The sequence below is a fragment of the Macrobrachium rosenbergii genome, chromosome 37, assembly GCF_040412425.1.
Source record: "Macrobrachium rosenbergii isolate ZJJX-2024 chromosome 37, ASM4041242v1, whole genome shotgun sequence".
Taxonomy (NCBI): Eukaryota; Metazoa; Arthropoda; class Malacostraca; order Decapoda; family Palaemonidae; genus Macrobrachium; species Macrobrachium rosenbergii.
The window spans coordinates 31,314,037-31,334,036 of record NC_089777.1 but is presented as its reverse complement, the minus strand read 5'-3'; positions in this window follow the sequence as shown (position 1 = coordinate 31,334,036).

Here is a 20,000-nt window from a genome sequence, read left to right as displayed (position 1 = left end):
GTTTATGTTGTTTGAGTTTAGAATTTGCCATTAGATTAGTATTCACCAAAAAAAACTCATATTTGAGAACAACTGGTGACCCGCTAATAATAAACGACGAATTCTTGCTAGACATATAGTAATTCAGTATATGAGAATATATCTTAAAATGATAATAATAACGTATCCTATACTGACAGTTGTAGCTAGTGTATATTTTAAAAACTACCAATTCATTGGTTGAAACATCACATCACAGTATGTGACCTTTAAAGTGCAAATAGATGAAGCATTATGTGGTCTCGAGTACTAAGCAATCGCAGTAAGCAATTTTTATGTGACTCCATAATGACTAGCATATATAATAAAGCAAATTCTTGAATGTTTTATTTAATTTTATTCCGATCCGTTTGTGAAAACGAGTAACCTACCAGTACTTAATGATTCTTTATGACCTTTTCTAAATACCTTCTCATGACTGTTTATTTGTTTACCTTCCTGTTACTCTTACGCAAAGTACACGAGAAAGATTTTATTGCTTGGAGATGATGGTACACCAGACAATCAGAGACGGATCCTCCTGGTAGCCAAGCAGCGATGTTCACTTTTCCAGAATTCCCAGCGTCCTGGAATCAGCAGGGGGTCGGGCCCTCCACTGGCTGGTAAACACCCACTGCTCCAAGAATGCCAATTACAATATCTCTCGTTGTCTGAACCCATTAAGCGCTCGCATAACTAACATGGGAACAAAATAGTTACTGTCCTGTGTGCGGGGCTCGTCTTTATTTATTGACTCGGAGCTTTTCCACAAATTACTGCCTTTTTTTGGCGAGATCGCTCTCCCGAACGCCTTTGTCGGAAAATGCAATGGGTGCACTCGATGTGAGTTTTCGCTTTGTCCCGGAAAGCATTCCACGAGGAATTTTATAATCTTTTGTTGCATGTTCCTGATAGTGAATCGGGGAGGACCGAACAACTGCTCTCTACAAGTAAAGTAGGAGCAATTGTTATATAATTTGGCATATTCTGAAAAAAAAACGTTTGTTGGGTGGAGCGTTATGCATGTATTTTTGTAGATGCGTTATTATTTCCTAAATAATATTTGTGATTGGATTTTTTTTATCATACCGTTCACATATTCCTAATTTTTTTTAAGATCATGGTATCAGAAATTGTATTCTTTTTCCTGACTTCCTTCGTTCGTCAGTGTACCTAATTTTTCTCATAGAATCAGTATATAAAATACCATTCCTCAACGCAAACTGAATATTTCAAGATGGCTTTTGGGTATTATTAAAGTCCTTTTCCATACAGTACTTTCAAAATAGATATGAGTGTATATCTTCAGGAACGTAGGTGGTGGTAAGCAACTTTTTAATAGCCGCAATAATAGTATATACCCTGAATGAAATCTTTTTAGCTTGTTATTGATTTTACTCGCCCCTCAAAAGATTGTTGTGATGTTTGGTGTAGCTCCTCTACTGCCATCATTGTAAAGTTTCGTAAGTCCTTTTATTTACGCAGTCTTAGTTACAGTCTCCCCGTACATGGACTGATCTTTGCTGTATGAACAAAAGGAACCGCTTGCTCCCTAAAAGGTATTTTTAATGAAGAACACCACAAGAGGTGTGAAGTGATATTGTATTCTTGTTTTTGGATTGATAGACATTTATTAACAAAATTTATCATATTATGGTAAATTTTAGACAGTATGAAATACGGTGTTCAAGAGCAAATAATGACTTCGGATACAACAGTGTTCCCGATAAAATTAAGAATTCTCCGTGAATAATTTACGCTTTATAGCCATTGAAGGATAATAGTTCCAGTTTTAGAAGTTTTAATGAATATAGTCGTTCAGAGAAGAGTAATTAGCACCCGGAGAATGGGCAAGTGAGAGTAAGGAAACCTTAAACTGTCCTGTTATTCAATAACTAAAACAAATGGCCTTGAACTGACAAGAATGAGTCAGGCCACATGGACCATTTACCCTGACTCTCGCAGTCTATTTCCCTGATAGGTAGTTTTCAAAATAATACCAACAAAGAGAAGGGTAAGAAAAATGAGAATTAATCGGAGTAATAAAAATCAGTTTTCCAGGGATTTAAGAAGGCTTCAACTTCTGCAGTTACAATTGATTTTGTCTAATATATATATATATATATATATATATATATATATATATATATATATATGTGTGTATTTCTCTCTCTCTCTCTCCTCTCTCTCTCTCCCCTGATCCATAATTACTCCACTCCAGTATCGCATTGGCCATCGAAATTTTTCGAATCGAATCTTAATCTTTTTAAATTTGCCCCTTGCCTGGCTAATCACTAAATCTACTTGATATATATTCGTCGATAATGCTTGTCCGCCAGTACCAAATACAATTTACTACAGTAGTTATGATATTTCATATGTAAAGGCATAAGGAAAGTACCGAAGAAATTCTTGCATCCGATTTTATTTATATCAGTAAGCGCATAAATAAATATTTAATGGGAGAAAAAAAGTTGACATAGCTTGATGTGTTAACATAAAGATTAACATTTAGGACACGCCATACCTGGCAGGTAATGCACTGTGGTGTGCTGCAGACATGGCTTAGAAGGTATGTCTATGAACCTCATCCCAAAAGTCCGCCAAGAACTAAAATGCTGTATCACTCTCTGCATCGACCTTGCTGAAGAGAAAATGTCTATAGATCGAAAACACAGCTTTTTATTTCTTGATATTATTTTTGGTATTGATTATACCAGTTTTTCGTATTATGACGGGTGAAAGTTTTGAGGTGTCTTTAGTACAATGAACTGCAAAGATTTGCTTACCGGCTGTTGAGTGTCATTCACTGATTTTCATGCCCTTGATCTGTCATAACTCATTTTCAAAATGTGAAATACTGTTATTTAATCACTGTAATCATTCAGTTCAAACAACTGCCAAATCTGGCCTGACAACGCCCTATTCCATCGGTAAACAAACTGTTAATCTTAATAGCTACGGTAGAATTAGGTAAAATATTATTTGCAGTACCACCGATATTTTTTTATCATTAGGAGCCTTATCTGAAGCACCCAACAGTCTGATCTCTTTTTATTGCAATTTTTCGTCCTACTTTCGATAATAATTGTTTAACAACATTATGACTTTACTAGCTACTTGTTACTATACATTAACAGTAATTGATTAACGAGTGTGTTCGTTTGTTCGTTCTGTCGCAAAGACAATCGGCCATTCATCAAATTCTTTTCGGTGCTTCAATGCATGACTAGGTAAATGAATATTAAATTTTATGCTTTTTATCAAAAGTGTATAGTGCCAGACTATAGTGTACCTAACGGTAAGTGATTTAAGATTAACCAAGTCATAATAAGGCACACCTCTAGCAATGGAAAGTAATTCTTTTCTAATAGACTACGCTAGCGTGAGCCTAACTCGTAACCCTGAGTAGAGAGATTTAAGATAGTTCTTAAGGTGTAGATACTATTTCTTTAATGATTTACCCACTTGAATTGAAAGTCCTTCTAAGATTTAGAATCCCGAATTCCGACTGTAAGGCATTTAGCATTTATATATGTATATTTATCCCAGTAATAGATTCTTTAGTCTTAAAAGCAGTTATTAATCGCACACAGAAATGATAGAAGTTATTTCTCAACTAATGATCGTCCAAAGGTAACTAATTCAGCACAGCTTGATGTGATTCTGAGGGCAGAAACCTTAACGTTCTTACATTCATGGGTAGGAGTTATCACATTAAAAATGATGAACGGGAGCACAACCTATTTCATGTTTTCAGTGAAACAGTTATCACTACTGATATAAACTAAATTGTCGGTTTCATTTCCAAATTGTTAAATAAAATCTTATTAAACAATATGCCGGAAGCACTTTCTCTTTTATTAAAAGGCAACTCTTTTTTCTGCTTTGCTCTTGTGCTTACCTTTGTCTCGAGTCAAAAGATCAGCCATGAAATCTCAAAGAAAATCTGTAAGATTTTATGATAAGGACTTTCGCCCTCTCTCCTATTCTCTCCCGTGGGTTTCATAATCCAAAGAGAATGTGCAATCCTCTGCGTAGCCTTGAGTGAATCACATAGAAGAGTTTCATTGGTCTGGACTGTATATTGACATAACGCAAAACAGAACGTCAGTAAATAAAAAAAAAAAATGTATATTATGAAGGGACTGTCGAGAATAAACAAAGAAGAAGTCCCCCAAAGGACTGACCAGCGAGGCTGGGGACCCAGGGTGGGAAGGAAGAAGAAGTGAGTCCGGGAAAGGAATCCAAGGGGTTGAGAATTGAATGTTTGTAGATGGTAGTTGCGATAGTGACCGCCAGGGGGTCGGTCGGTTTAGTCATAAGGCCACAACTTACGGGGTTTAGGCTTGCTGGGCATTATACTACATCGTATTGTTAAAACTATTTAAATGGAAGGTGCGGTCTATACAAAACGATGTGAGGGGTTGGGTGTTACTGCCGTCTGTTCGGTTCCGCTTGCTTAAAAGAGATAGAAAACGGCAAGGAGGAAAGAATGATTTTGGAAATAAGTATTTAGAGAAAATCGCTTTTAAATTTTTGGGAGTTGTGACAGTCATTACCTAGAGAAAGGGCTCTCTTAGGGAATATTTTTGTAAGAGTAAAAGAAGCTTTTAAAAAAAATCTTATCTTCTGATGGCTCTTCACTATTGTTTTTTCGACTAAAGCAGCTTTTCACATTTTGAAAAATACTTGTAACAGTATAAAGGCATAAAAGTCACCGAATGAATCTCGATAGCTGGTACATGAATCTTTGTAGTTTATTGAGAATTAAAAATACTGGTATCAGTATGATTTTGTACTGCGACCTTTCTCAGAACATTTTGTAGGTTTTGGACAAACAAGAATATGCAAATAAGATCTACCTTGATGTGATTTTGAAGAGAACAGCTTGCTAATGGTCGGTAGTTCAAAACTTATTCTGAAATCTAAGTTATCATTGTGTAGATTGCATCAAGTTTTCATAGTAAACTTTTAGATATGATAAGCTATACAATATGGCATGAAAGTAATGAGCTGAATTTTACTCATTCTGCATTCTTTCCTACAATTTCTAGGATGGTTATTTTAATCATTGCATTATGCAGTCATAGTGAACAAACCAGATTTTCTGAATATTATATATATTATAAGAGAAAAATCTTTTGAAAAACGTGCATCATGAATGACAACATACTTAGAATTGAAAAATACGTTTTCTCTTCAAGCATATCTTAAAAAGATATGCATGAACACTATACCGTTAGTTTTATAGTTTAAAACAAAAAATACTGCGTTGGTTAGTTCTGATGATGAAGGGTATTGTTTATAGGCCATAACTAGAATATTTTAATCATTCTAGTGCCCAGTCATGCTGGACAAACTAGATTATCTTAATATAGGACATACATACACATATATATATGTATGCATGTATGTATGTATGTATGCATGTATATATATACATGTATGTGTGTATGTATATTTATATATATATAATGTACATATATATATATATATATATATATATATATATATATATATATATATAATTGATCTGAATTCTGTTGAATCCATTTAGAATCCAGTTATGAGCATCTTTAAAAGTCAAATTATCTTAGGCCACTTGCCATAACAGCTTGAAAGATAATAGCTGTGACTATGGAAGTGCCAGCAGTCAACAAACTCTGAGAAGGAAGAAGCTGATCGACGGCGTTATCTGATTTTGAAAACGACCACATTCATTTACTGATATCAGGAAACCACTTAACTGAACTTCATCACTCGCTTTTCTGTTAAAGCAACCATTCTCACGTTTAAGAATTTCATTGGGCTTCCATTACAGCCATGACTACCGCCAAAGCTCCTACTGTTTGTTAGACGAGTATTACAGGCATTCTCTTTCCATGGAGAGCTGCGGCTTATTATACAAAACGAATATGATTTACAGTTTCAGTGTATGGACACATACAACACACACATATATATATATATGTGTGTGTGTATTACACAGATACACAGTATATTACACAGACACACACGCACACACACACACACACACACACACACACACACACACACACATTATATATATATATATATATATATATATATATATATATATATATATATATATATATATATATATATATATATCTGTGTGTGTGTTCATGTGTCTGTGTAATATAAAACCAGAAGAATGAAACAGGAAAATTTATGGTGTAAAAAGTTATTTATCTTCCTATGGGCTTCAGATAAGATCAGGTCAGTAGTGACCTTTCCAGATCCTCTTCATTACCTATTGATTTCATTTCGATAACTTCTTGATGGTTAGATACCGTTCCTGGCCGCCTTTAAGCTAGAGAATAAGCATGGGGTCTTGGGAATAAGGTAAATAGCGTAGCGCACCTGCGTGCGCGCATGCGAATTCCCACGTGCCTGAACAAACACGTGAATTAAAAAGGGAACGGTAAACAAATAAACAAGATCTTCAGTGCATGACTGAATGGCTGAATTATGAATTATTTACTAAACATGACTTAACTGATTTTCATGTTGAAACGGCACATTATTTATGATTTATTTATACACAGTTTCGTAATTTATTCGCTGTACATTATTTAATTAACCAGTTAATGTAACTAATGAACTTGTTGAGTTACAACTTAAATGACTGTTATAAGTTAACGGCCATTATTCACTGAATGATATCTTTCAATCCTGAGATGTTCTATACCCATTGTTAGGATAACATAAAAACCGATTACACTGGATCTTTTTTGTTGTGCGGTACAATAAAGACCGCTGACATTAAATTTGAAGGCAGTTGTTTCTCGTGATCAGAAGTGAAGAGGTTCACTTAAACCTATGCATATACCACAGTTGAGGCCAGAAAGTCTGAAGGTTTCATTATCTTGCCCTGGCAACTTATCGTTAAGAAATTTAAATTCTGACTGATAGGTTGCCGGGTAATGATGATGAAACCTGCAGATTTATTGGCTGTTGTTATAATGAGTTCATACCTTCTAAAATATGGTATTTTAAGGGACGTTCGAGGCAGCACATAAGAAGCCAAAGGACGTTTAAATAGGAGCCACTGATTTTGATGTACATAAAAAATGGATATAATTGTATTTAAGTGAAAAAATAGATAATATATGTATGTATGTATGTATGTATGTATGTATGTATGTATGTATAAAATAAGCTCCCTTGTATACAGCACTTGCGACTGAGACAATGTCAGATATCTAAATATTCGTATTAGTTGAAAGGTATCCTTGTGAGTTTTATTTTCTACAAGTATAACTTTTTACTAATAAATGCTATCTAGTTTTCAAAACTTCCTCATAGGCAGTACTTTTCTTCAAAACTTGTGATTAATCATTCCTAGGGTACAGAAACATATAATATAAATATTATAGAAAAAAGCATGAATTCTATTATACTATGCCTCCGATGTAGATGAGGACTTGAATGTCATACATCATCGATGATCCAGTGCAGTAGTCGTTCATAAGGTCTTGTGATTTTCTCCGTTTTCCAAATACTTGTATATGTCTGAGAGTGTTTGAGGGTTAATAGTACTCTCCCCCGTTTCATACACTGAGCCCCATGGGGGGAGGGCGGTATTGCCGCCAGTGCACCTCACGTGGCGCACTGTAGGCATCACTTAAGGGTATCTGCAGCGTTCCTTCGGCCCTTAGCTGCAACTCCTTTCATTTCTTTTGCTGTACCTCCGTTCATATTCTCTTTCTTCCATCTAACTTTCTACCCTCTCTAACAGGTTTTCCTCCTGTTACTCCTTTTAAACCTTCTTACTGTCAGTTTCCCTTTCAGCGCTGAATGTCCTCATAGGTCCCAGAGCTTGGCCTTTGGCCTAAATTTTATATTCTATTCTATTCTTTCCATAAAATGAGGTATGGTAGATGAACAGTGCGCTGAGATTGGATAAACAACACGGATGATTCAGGTCAAGTCTGTAGTGGAACAAAAATATTGGTATAGCTGTACTGAATTTGGCTGGGGATGAGAAAAATACTGCATGTTCACATGAACAATTTTTTTTTTCTTCATGGTTGCTTATTAAGAGTTGTGGTTATTGGAGTACCAGATACGGCGAAAGTTACTATATATATATATATATATATATATATATATATATATATATATATATATATATATATATATATATATATATATATATATATATATATATATATATATATATATATATATATATATATGTGTGTGTGTGTGTGTGTGTGTGTTTGTGTGTGTGTGTGTGTGTGTATGTATGTATGTATGTATGTATGTATGTATGTATTTCTACACTTCTATAACCGATGGTGGTCAATAAGTTACCCATATGATAGGCTATAAATTTAGAAAATTTTCTGAGTAGGAATTTCGATATCTTTCATCTTACAGTCTGGAGTATCGCTCCAACCTTAAGAAAAGTTTTGTTCACTTTGGAGATCTGAGCTACAAATTAATCTTTTAAGATGTTAACAGAGTTATTTGCATTACAAAAAGGTATATCCTGATACAGGATATAACTGGTTTATTTGATGATAACGGATAATTTCTTAGTTGTAATTCCTTCTTATAATGTGAATACTCGTTTGCCTGATTAGCCACTTAAATGATCCTGGATGGTATGTAAAAACTAATTATGCTTATTAAAATGACCGTGCTTCCTTTCTCAGCATTTATTTCATAGCAGTACCAAAGTCGATGCCATGTTAAATACCACAGTTTATGCCACAACAACTACCATACTTTATTGACTTCCAGTCCTATCCCGGTCGTATCATTTAGACTAACTGGCGTCCGGTCTGTCCAAAGGGAAGGATAAATGCTACACAAGCCATGTTCCAGCAACAAGAGACCACGTCTGGAAGCAAGTTTAAGACGACGATTAAAAGCAGACTTTATAGTACCTCTAATTGTTGGACACGCCAAGATTCACCCCGCCTGACACAGCCCAACACACGTCATCTTTACGTGCCTACCTGCTATTACAGGTCTGTGTACCGGGGACTGTTTAATAAATATTCTATAATTTGTTAGCATGAGTGCCTCGACGGACCCGTATGTGTGTGTATGTGCGTGTGTGTGTGTGTGTGAGAGAGTGAGTACGTGTGTGTGCGTGTGCCCACTCTCCTCGGGGCATCTCTACCCCTATCCCCTTCTGAAAGTGTATGTGAAGCTGTTCGAGATCTGAACCTGCTCGAACATTTTATAACAAGTTTGTATTCTCTCTCTCTCTCTCTCTCTCTCTCTCTCTCTCTCTCTCTCTCTCTCTCTCTCTCTCTCTCTGCGTATGTATCTACGTAACTATCTTATCTCTGTTTACCAGTGTGAGTTATTCTAACATCAAAACAGTGAAGTACTATTACCACCAGTACGGATACCATGATTTGATCCAGGTTATGTGCAATCTCTAGTAGAAGGCTTCCTCCTTCCCAGAGAGGACAATAAACGTGCTGAAAACTTGTGTGTTTATCTGTAGTGAGCACAATGTGTGCAGGGATGTCTGAGCACTATATCGCCCCGGGGGGCAGGGGAATTTGTCATTGTAGCTCCTGGCGCCATGCTGAGGTCGACAGGAGGCAACCGTTTGACGCCGACCTGTTCCAGAGTCGGGATCCCCGCCCGTTTTCTATGTTGGCCGTTTCCTATCTCTTATTTTGTGCTTTTAGAATTATACTCTGGACTTCAGAGACCTCCAGGGTGGATAATAGATCCAGCTCTATTTACGGTCAATCCAAGAGCAATTAGAATCCATTGGGATATTTTGTTAAAGCTCCAAAGTAATCCTCTTCAGGCAACCTTGTTAGTGTGCCATTCATCAAAGAACTGTGACGTCACACCAACATGGGCGCCACCTGTAGTTTGAACATCGCGCTCGCAAGGGATGTGTACTGAGCCATAATGTCCCGCGAACCGTCTTTGAACACAGCGGCAGGGCTTCAGGAGCGATAAACTTAACTTTTAGCTGTCTTACAAATTAGCAGCGATCAGTAACACACAACTTTTCACAGTTTAGTAGATAGGCCACCTTAACGTACTAAAACATTAATACATTTGAGCAAGAAACGCTCCTTTTGCGAGATCGAAGCTCGTGCCAGTGGCGGGGAATGAGAGGCGATGTCCGAATTAGGCCCAGCATGCAGATGTAGGTATGACTCAAGGTAAGAGCGCTTCCTCAGCATGCAGTGTCACGACGCATTCAATTTCTTGTCAGGCTATGAAGTAAAGCCCTATATTTCTTGCCTTCTATATTCCTTCAGCTTTCCTTAAATATTCATAAGCCAAGAGGTGATTGATCTTTGAAGGTATATATATATATATATATATATATATATATATATATATATATATATATATATATATATATATGTGTGTGTGTGTGTGTGTGTATGTATGTATATATATATACACACATATACATACATACATAAATATAGAGAGGGGACAGAGAGAGAGAAAGAGCAAGAGATGTAAGAGTACATATCTTACTATGCTTATAAATGCAAAGTTATGATGAAGACTGTTAATAACGAAACAGTTATTAAGTTTTAACGTATGATTGCATTACATGTATATATGTGTATATCTGTTCATCTGTCTGTCTAACTATCTATCTACCTGTATATATATAATATATGTGTATGTATATATATATATATATATATATATATATATATATATATATATATATATATATATATATATATATATATATATATATATATATATATATATATATATATATATATATAGTCTGAGTTTTTAATGGAATTGTGTATAGTGTATGGTGATGTGCGGAAATTTGAGCATATAAGAAATTATGGCAAGGAGAAGAATTCTTTCGACTTGAAAAGTAATTTAGAATTCTGTCCAGGTGCCCTGATCATGCTGGAATTCAAGTTACACGCATTGCAAAATAAATGACATTATATCAAACATACAAATACCGCTATATAGTTATATCTTACTTTCCGTACTTGCCAAATATGTTTTTGTCAAAAATGGGTTTAGATATTAATATTCCTTTGAAAAGGAAATTTTTTTCTCGTCTTTATCCACAGCCAGATTTTTTTTCAGAGAATATCATCCCAAAACTTTTCACGTGATCACTAGTTCCGTTTTAGTTTTCTGTAAAAGAAAACTATTGTGTCGGCTTTGTCTGTCCGTCCGCACTTTTTCTGTCTGCCCTCAGATCTTAAAAGCTACTCAAGCTAGAGGGCTGCAAATTGTCACGTTGATCATCCACCCTCCAACTGTCAAAGATACCAAATTGCAGCCCTCTAGCCTCAGTAGTTTTTATTTTATTTAAGGTTAAAGTCAGCCATAATCGTACATCTGGCAAAGATATAGGGCAGGCCACCACCGGGCCGTGGTTAAAGATTCATGGGCCGCGGCTCATACAGCATGATACCGAGACCATCGAAAGATAGATCTATTTTCGGTTGGCTTGATTATACGCTGTATAGAAAACTCGATTGCGCCGAAGAAACCGGCACATTTTTTTATTTATTTTAATTTTCGGTTAATTAGAACATTCCAAGGAAAAGTTTGAAGTTTCCAGTTATAGTTCAGTTCAATACAAATCCTAAAAATTGATGTTTTAAAAGATTTATTTCAAGTGTAACATCAAGGAAGTTATAAAAAAGTATGAAGTCAAATGTTTTGAAATTTTAATTCAAGTTTATTTCATCTAAGAAAAGAAAGCAAAGGCAAAGCTTGGATTTTCATTTCAGTGATGAGCAATTCACATTACTGAATCATCAAAATAACCTTTTTAATTTTAAAATCAGTGCGTTCATCACCGTTTCTAGTCATTTCACAAACAAATTCCATTTCAAACGCGAGGATATGTAAATATGCGTGTATATGAATTAGAACAACTAAATCACAAGAGTAGTTCTAGAGTAACAGTTCGATGAATGATGTTCAGATAACGTTTCCGTTTTGTTAGGAACGAAAATCACCTAGATTTTTAACGGCTGGACGTATCCAAGAATCTGCTGTAACAGAATTTGCTCAAATACTGATGTAGATATCATAGCGAGACACTATCTTATATGTACTCTTCTCATTATATTAGGTATTTATGCATTCACATACCCATTTTATTATATATATATATATATATATATATATATATATATATATATATATATATATATATATATATATATATATATGTATATATATTAGCTGACCAACCCAGCGCTGAATTGCAACCGATAAATCTCTCTCTCTCTCTCTCTCTCTCTCTCTCTCTCTCTCTCTCTCTCTCTCTCTCTCTCTCTCTCTCTCTCTCTCTCCTGTTAAGGTAGTTGCTGCAGCTACATTGCCCAGCATTTTTGACAATTTATATTTCACCCTCCTCACCCCCACTTCCTATTGAGGCTGAACTTGGACTTAAAGGGCATCGGGAGTGTCACTGTTCATCTCAGCAAGTTTGAAAACTATGGATTAGACACTAATATCTGTCGTTTTTCGTTATTTTTTACATGTCACCCCTTTCCCACCCTTCTCAAGCCCCCCCTCCTATCGGGGCTGAACTTGGGCTTAAAGGGCATTGGAAGTGTCACTGTTCATCTCAGCAACCTGGAAAACTTCATTTCGGGGCTGAACTTGGGCCTAAAGGGCATCGGGAGTGTCGCTATTTATCTCAGCGAGCTTGAAAACTTATGGATTAGGCACTAATATCTGTCGTTTTTGGTTATTTTTACATGTCACTCCCTTCCCTCCCCTTCTCATTCCCACTTCATATCAGGGCTGAACTTGGACTTAAAGGGCATCGTGAGTGTCACTATTCACCTCAGTGAGCTTGAAAACTATGGATTAGACACTAATATCTGTGGTTTTTAGTTATTTTTACATGTCACCCCTTTTCCACCCTTCTCAAGCCCCCCTCCTACCGGGGCTGAACTTGGGCTTAAAGGGCATTGGGAGTGTCACTGTTCATTTCAGCGAGTTTGAAAAATATGGATTAGACACTAATACCTGTCGTTTTTGGTTATTTTTACATGTCACCCCTTCTCACCCCCACTTCATATCATGGCTGAACTTGGACCTAAAGGGCATCAGGAGTGTCACTATTCATCTCAGCAAGCTTGAAAACTATGGATTAGACACTAATATCTGTGGTTTTTGGTTATTTTTACATGTCACCCCTTTCCCACCCCATCTCACCCCCACTTCATACCAGGGCTGAACTTGGACTTAAAGGGCATTGGGAGTGTCACTATTCAACTCAGCGAGCTTGAAAACTATTGATTAGACAATAATATCTGTCGTTTTCAGTTATTTTTTACATGTCACCCCTTTCCCACCCTTCTCAAGCCCCGCTTCCTACTGGGGCTGAACTTGGACTTTAAGGCATTGGGAGTGTCACTGTTCATTTCAGCGAGTTCGAAAACTATGGATTAGACACTAATATCTGTCGTTTTTTATTATTTTTACTTCACCCCCTTCCCACCCCCTTAGCCCCCCCTTCCTATCGGGACTGAACTTGGACTTAAAGGGCATTGGGAGTGTCACTGTTCATTTCAGCGAGTTCGAAAACTATGGATTAGACACTAATATCTGTCGTTTTTGGTTTTTTTTACTTCACCCCCTTCCCACCCCCTTCTCACTCCCCCCCCCTCTTCCTATCGAGACTGAACTTGGACTTAAAGGGCACTGGGAGTGTCACTATTCATCTCACGACCTCGAAAACTATGGATTAGAAACTAAAATCTGTAATTTTCAGTTACTTTTACATGTCACCCCCTTCCCCACTCCCCAAACTGGGGCCAGTGATGTCTTACCCACACAGTGTTCTTTTCGAGATAGGAAGTCATATTGTATACCAAGTTTGGTTGAAATCGCTAAATGCATTTTAGAGTGTATGTGGAACATACACACACATTATACACATCCATTTATATATATATATATATATATATATATATATATATATATATATATATATATATATATATATATAGATTATATATACAGTATATGTATATAAATATATATATATATATATATATATATATATATATATATATATATTATATCACAATGACATTATATACAAAAGATTTTGTCGTTATGAAAGTAAAGTTGTAAGAGGAAAATTTCAGTTGGATGGGAAGATAGGGTGAGAAATGATGCCATAAGGGAAGTTACTGAAGTTCCAAATGTATATGAAATACATATTAAAGGGAGTTGTTGGTGGCTTGGACACGTCCTTTGTACAAACCATGGGCAAATAATACGTGATAGTGTCAGATGAGTTCCCATGGGCATCTAAAGCACTGGAAGACCCAGACCTACTTGCATGAGAAGTACGAGAATGGAGACTTAGGGATCAGTGAAGAACTTTGGAAGACACAACGCAGGAAAGACATGGATGCTGAATTTTACAGAGGCCTTCGTGTCACGCGGGGTTGGAGGCGACGATGATTATGATATATATATATATATATATATATATATATATATATATATATATATATATATATATATATATATATATATATATATATATATATATATATATATATATATATATAAATATGTATATATACTGTATTATATATATGTGTGTGTATATATATATGCATATGTGTATAGGGGTGCAAGAACAGATCTAGTTAAGACCTTTGCAGCCTCAAATCTTACACATAAGAATGCGGGGAAGCAGAAGATTGAAATCATAATTAAAACCACCCACTCTAGAATAGAAATGGTGAAATCTCAGCTGAGAATAATCTTTCGTAGCGAACGAAAAGAAGTGCTGCCCAGTCCTATGTTTAATGAAAATGGACGATAAATGCTAAGAAAAGTGAGAAACAGATCCTAAGCAGGAAGCGAAGTTATGAATGAGGAAACCAGTCACTGGATTGACTACTTATTCAGGTCTTCACCTTGAGGCAACATGAAATTAGTACAAATGAATCAATGTAACAAAAAATAATTCTGACGTCAGTGACCAAGGATGTTGTGACGCCTAGTTTAGTATGAAATCAGTCAATTATCATTCAGTTATACAGCAAGCCTGGCCAAATGACCTAATCTCTAATCACCGGAACCTTATTAATCAGAGCATGTTGATTAACGCATTGCATCAATACATATGATCTAACTCATCATGCATGTTATAAATAAAGAAATATGCATAGAAAAAGGGCTAGTTTTATATTCCTTCGGTATATGACTTGAGTTATGTTTGGAAGTAGGCGGTCGTGAACTAGAAAAATTATTATTATTATTATTATTATTATTATTATTATTATTATTATTATTATTATTATTATTATTATTATTATTATTATTATTATTATTATTATCGATGAACAAACATTCGTATGGGCCAAGATTAATTTTCCACAGAATGCTGTTGCGAAATGAAAAGTAAAATAGAAATGAAAGATTGGTAATAAAAAATTAAAACAGTTTCTGGTCAAAGACTGCTTCCTTTTCGCAAACATGAGGCCTCACAAATATAAATAATTTTTCGAATTACTTCCAGTAGAATAAAGCAATACCCGAAGCTTGGAAACTTTTCTAAAGTTTGAATTGCTCGAAAAACCAACTATATCTTCCCAGGACAATCAAACCGAAAATTGATTGCCCTGCAGTCTTAAAATCCTGCAAGTATTTATAAAACAAACGTATTTAAATACCTTAGTTCCGGCTTCGCCGGCAAAGCCAAAAGAATGATTGAAATTGAAGTTCAATAACTCATGAATCATTCAGAACCTAGATATATTTTTAAATAACAGAATGTGAAAACTCCAAACTTTAAAAGCTGTAATGAATTTTTTTTCCTATTACTCGCTTTTGCTTGCTTTTACCTTTTGACTTGCGGTCTTTTTCTTTATTTTTTTAATTACAGACAATTTATTTTATTTTCTTCCATGGCAACCAAGCCTCGTTATCTGCTATTTCTGATCATTCTAAAATTTCGTAGGTCAGAAAATTAGACACAGAACATCTCGGAATGGAATTCGGTTAAAAGATTTCGCTTTCTTTCGTATTAAAGGTAATCTTGTTCAAACACCGAGGTCATATATACCAAGAAACGCATCGGACAGCAAGAATAATAATTGAAGATCTTTTAATGATTCCCTTAGCAAAAGCACACACACAGACTATATATATATATATATATATATATATATATATATATATATATATATATATATATATATATATATATATATATATATATATATATATATATATATATATATATATATATATATATATATATATATATATATATATATATATATATATATTATATACATATATATATATGTATATATATATATATATATATATATATATATATATATATATATATATATATATATATATATGTATATAATTTGTAATAGCCATGATGACCTTTTGGATACATCTGAAGTAGGCCTTACCTTTTATACAGGCTTACACAGGCGTTCAAAAGTATTGATAGAGATTCCCCAGCTACTTTACTTCTAGTTCGGCCTTTGATCTTATAGCATTGTCACAATAAGAGTTATTTTCCATGTTTGCCCTATATGTTATTTTTTTACTCTTTGTAAAATTACGTGTGTTTTTCTTATCTCGGCTCTAAACAGGATCCCTGTAAAAAGCTGGAAATTATAGAATGTGGTGATTTATAATGATTCTCTCTCTCTCTCTCTCTCTCTCTCTCTCTCTCTCTCTCTCTCTCTCTCTCTCTCTCAACAAGTATCCGAAAGAAACCTTATTCTTTTCTTCTTAGATTTGTTCGTGTTACTCAATGTTCATGAGGCCATTTAAGTTTGTTATCCCTTTTTTAACAGTTTTGTGTCTGCGTTTATGTAACCGTTTATGTAATCGTACACGTGTTCTGCTTCCATATTCGACCGGTAGTGTCTGAAAAAACGTCCTTTGAAAATTTAAGAATGAACGGTTGTCATGTATACAGATTTATATAGATATCTTCATTGTGGGGCAAAGGAAGAGTGATGTTTGTCATATAACTGATCGAAGAAGCGTTCGAATATTCGGATATAACAGCAGGAAAAGTATTAGAGTCTTAGTTGTAATGAAAATTCCGAGTGGGTAACATATTCGCAGTTTATTCTTTGTCAAGTTACAAGTGTGGAAGGCATCGCCACTAACACAGCTTTTCTTTTATGTCAACAAGTTAGGAGGGTACGGCAATTAACTGAATGTATAAGGCATTTGACACGATTCTATTTGTGTACGATTAAATAACCTCCCCACTCAGCACTATATACTGTGTGTGTGTGTAAATATATATATATATATATATATATATATATATATATATAATATATATATATATATATATATATATAATATATATATATATATATATATATATATATATATATATAATAATTATATATATATATATATATATATATATATATATATATATATATATATTTATATATATATATATATATATATATTATATACATATATATGTAAATGTATGTATGTGTGTATATATGTATTTATATATGTATAGATATACATATCAGGCGTTCAGCATGAGAAGGGCCTCTCGTGCCAACTTTGGAAAATGGCTCTTTCGCCTGATCAGCTTTAAAATAATCCCCTTTTTCTCAAAAAATGGGTGGGGTTGAACTGTAATTTTTTTGTGCATGCTATTCTATCCCTAATAACAAATACTTTATCTCATACAAAATTCAACCTTGTATCTTGAAAATTAAGAAATTAGAGCACGTTGAATTTCCAAAACTTTGATGGCTTATAACTCAAATTTTTTTATGTTGCGAGAGGCCCTTCTAATGCTGAACTTCTCATATATATATATATATATATATATATATATATATATATATATATATATATATATATATATATATATATATATATATATATATATACATAAAGGAACAAAACAGTGAAAATGTGAGATGAAAGGTAGTTTTTCAATTAAGTAAACCAAGATAAGAACAGTATACAAGTCATAACTAATATATGTGAACCTGGACTTTGGACTAGGGAGTACGTTGAAGTTAACTCTTGCATGCATATAGCCATCTCTGGTACATACAACGTATTTAGCTTGCAAGTTTTTACAAAAGCTAAAGAAAAGGTAAAAAGCGTACAGACAGTAGAAAAAGTACAAAAACAGAAGGCATACATACATCAAGGGTTTGATCCCTAGCCTTCCATTCTTTTGACGCTATTGCCGGCAGGCAGATGTCTGTGACAAATGCAGGCTGTCCCGATCAGTTGGCTTCGTACAATAGTTTGAAGTAAATATTATATCTGCGCAGAGAGGAAATGATGATTGGATGACGAATTGAAGTAAAGAAAACTACAACGTCTGTATGACAGAGAATAAAATCGCTAGTGGTTCTTAACTTTTTACATTTACATATGTTCTTATGATAAACGCATAAGCTACAAATAACATTTGTCCACTCGCATGTTTTTGGCCTTAGTCAATATTGCTGCACGTCACATTTCTAGAAATTTATGACCCGGATTTCGAAGATGACATCACGCTCTATGTTAGTGATCAACGGTAGCGTCTCCGTCCTTACCTGTCTCGTACAGGATACGTTTTCATGTAGGCAAAAACGAGGTATGTCGGAAAACACCTGTTGATGAACAGCGGCCTCCATTGCCTTTGACACAATGTTATTTGTGGTATTTACGACGGTTGTGTTTGTTGATTGTGCAGCCTTTTTGGAGGTTCTTACGTGACAGAGGCATCCGTGATGGATGGGGTTTAATACTTGATGAATGAAAGGTGACGTCACCATTATTAATGGTGTCATTGCTATTGTGATACTATTAGCCTTCAGAATTGAGACAACGCTAATTCTCATAATACAGGCGTACTAATGATGATCATTTCATTTGTGATTGGTTCTTTTAAGCTGCTAAACCTACCTGCCTCTAGGTATTTAGTTATCTTGGTAATATCAAAACGATTTGTTATTTTTATGAGAGTATATAACTTCATGCACAAGGCACCATCAGCGTTCATATCTAAAGAAAATTTTTTTATTGCAAAGCAGTTACTTCGCTCTCTGTGAAGACTATGATGAAGGCTGTCAGGAACAAAAATCTCTATGAGTAAATATTTATGTAAAATCTGCTGTAATTATTTTTCAAACTGTTTACTAGGACATTAAGAAATATTTGTTTTCACTGAGAAATATTTGTCTTTCATTGTCATCGACTTACGAATTTTTGAAAATACAGTGTTGGAAGGAGAATGGTTATAATATGTCACTGTAGTGGACATTTCAAGCTCAGCTTCTGCAATAGTCCATTGTTGCAAATGGTTCATTTGCTTGACTAAAACTCAAGATTAATATGGAAAAATATTGTCATAGATAATAGTTAAAAGTTTTTAATTTTCAAACGGCTAATTTTTTCCACACAAAATCTGAAGAATGGGGAATTTACTTACTGTATCAGCAAAGATAATATAATCATGGAATTCCAAGGCTTAGTATCAAAAGATGGTGTTCGAATATCAAACCGGTCACTGGATTTTGGTTCAGAATTAAGTACAATTCATTACCAGACGCAACAGTATCGTAATTGGTTTGGGGAGAGGTTGGAGTTACTGAGGGCGAAGCCGCTGGCAAAGAACTAGGTTAAGTTAAGATGGGTTGGTTTGGGTTAGGTAACTAATATCAAGGTATAGAGATTTTGTGAAAAAAAAACTTCATTTAAGAAGGAATGCTTTTAAATTACGACTATGAGACTACGAAGTTTTCGTGCATGAAGATATTGTTGAGAGAACCAACTTTTTTTTTTTATTACGGAATTTTCTTTGTCTTTGTGAATAAAAATGTAAAACTTTAGCAAGGAATATAATGATGAGTGGAAATCAATGAGTGAACATCATTTCTACAAAAAAAATGTATTTCATTTCTAAACGTAAATAATTATTTTAAGTACGTACTATGTATTTAAGTTTAGAACTATTTTTTATATGC